Source organism: Fukomys damarensis, unplaced genomic scaffold, assembly GCF_012274545.1.
Source record: "Fukomys damarensis isolate Sample0158 unplaced genomic scaffold, DMR_v1.0_HiC HiC_scaffold_16, whole genome shotgun sequence".
Classification (NCBI taxonomy): Eukaryota; Metazoa; Chordata; class Mammalia; order Rodentia; family Bathyergidae; genus Fukomys; species Fukomys damarensis.
This window is the reverse complement of record NW_022900928.1, coordinates 2,970,860-2,973,108: the sequence shown is the minus strand read 5'-3', so window position 1 is coordinate 2,973,108 and position 2,249 is coordinate 2,970,860.

The following is a 2,249-nucleotide window of genomic DNA, read 5'->3' as shown; positions in this document are numbered from 1 at the left end:
CCTGTGCCGGGGCTCATTGTCCCCTGCGGGAGCGCCGATGACTGCTGGCGGCCTGTCCCGAAGCGCACCGCCCTCCACAGGTGGCCTCTGGGAAGCCTGCTGCCCCGGCCGGCCTCCTCCTCCTCCTGTCCCGGCCCCTCCAGGACAGCTGACGTGGTGCGTCTGAGGGCATCATGCTCACACGGATCATTTAAAGAGGAGGAAATGCTGTTTATGAGAAGACTTGTGAACACGGTCCAGAATAGCGTGCTCAGGTGTGTTACGTGCGTGCATCGCACCCTCAGGCCATGTGCCTGGCTCCTTCGCCGCCTGTGGGACTCGCGCGGCCAGGGCCAGGTGAGCAGACTGATGCGGCCGGAAGGACCAGGCCGGGCGCTGAGCCCCGTCTGACTCATTTCCTCACCAGATCCGAGACTCTGGTGCCACCCTCTTCCCTTCTGTGCACAAACAGGCTCGGTGAGATCAGATGGTCGTATTTCTATTTATTTATTGTTCGCTTCACCACGTATTTGAAGTCCAAGAGGACTGCGTTAGTCTGGGGAGCACAGGAAGATGCACGCGCGCCTGCCCTCCCTGCCCTCGCTCCCTCTAGGGGCTCTGGTCACCTTGGCCGCATCACTGCGCTGTCGCTCTCCCAAAGGCTCTGGTCGTCGGCAGAACCCCAGAGGCGGCGTCCTCTGACCGCTGGCCGCTCTGGCCCGGCCCCACTGGAGGAGGGAACAGCAGCCGACTCCATCCACCGGGAGGGAGAGAGCATGGAGCCAGGTGGCCCCTTCTGTGCCCGTCCCTTCCCCTCTGCCAGCCCCACAGGCCAACACGAGCCACAGGAACCGGGGATGGGCAGGGCCACGGAGGGCTTTAGCGGCTATGCTCTGTCCTGGGCCCCTGGCCTGGATGCGGCAGTGCTGTCCCTGTCCAGAGCCTCTGTCCAGCTCACGCGGCTTCCAGGCCCTGGTGTCCTCAGGGGCCCGCCTGGCCCACCTGTCTCTCCGTGTTCCCCTAGGCCGGCGTCAAGGGGGAACCTCTCCTGGAACCTCAACCACCCTGCCTGCGAAGACACTGATGGGCTCGGTGGACACGGAGGGGCGGGCACTGCCCGCTCAGGGAGGAGAAGGTCGGAGAGGAGGAGAGGGCGGAATGTGCGCTCTTCATAGGGCCGCACCATCACTGGGGCTTTCAGAGCTTTCCTGTGAGGAAGTAAAGCCAGAGGCTGGCAAGGAGAAGGCCCAGGAGGCCAGAGCAGGGCCCAGACCCCTCCTGCCCCAACCCACAAGGTCACCCAGGGCGGCAGCTTCACGGCAGAGTCCCCAGTGGGCTCTGTGGTCCACAGACTCGTGTCCGTCCCCATCCCTGCCCCCGTCCCCAGGATGTGCCACGGGAAAGCAGAGAGGAGGAGGAGCACGCAGTAGAATCCAGGTGCGGTCCCCGCCGCACAGGGAAGACCCTCCCAAGGTTTCAGGGGTCACGCTGGGCCCAGAGGTCCCCAAGGTGATGCGGAGGTCCGGACGGTGGGGATGGGACTGCAGGGGAGAGGCGGAGGGAGGCCACAGCTGAGGAAGGAGTGGCACAGAGCCAGGGAAACAAGAAGACCCCCCTCCCAGGGCTCCAGAAAGGATGGGTCCCGGGGACACGAGGGCGGACCGCGGAAGGCTGACGGCGGACGGTTGGCTGGGACTGGGAAGCCATCGAGTGCGGTGTTTTATTACAGCAGCAGCTGCAGCAACGGACACCAGCACTCAGGGATGCTGTTTTAAACAGCAATACTTTTAGCTGCAAGAGAGTATATAGCAGCAGCTTCGGTAGATACAGGCTTCCAATTGCCAAAACCAAGAAGTTCAGGGTTAGCGGCAACACGGTGGCCCTGTGGTTCAGTGAGATCGCGGGACTCGGCTTCTGGAAGCTCCCGCCAGGCTGCTCTCCCGCCTTGGGACCTGGGAACCCAGGACCTGGAGAGAAGAGGTACGGACAACTGGTACCTTTATGTATCGGTTAAAACTGTTTCTAAAAATACCCACCGAAAGATCAACGAAGAAAATTCTCATATGTGTGTACATATATATCTCAGCCATGAGGAAGGATAACTTGAGTCCTTTTTGCAGAAAGATGGATGGATCTTGAGAGGATAAAAAAGCAAAATAAATTGGGGCAGGAGATTTAGCTCAGTGGTTCTGCCGCCTCCCTGTCCCAAGTTTGATCCCTGGTACCAAAAAAAAAAAAAAAAAAAAAAAAAAAAAAAAAAAAACCACTGG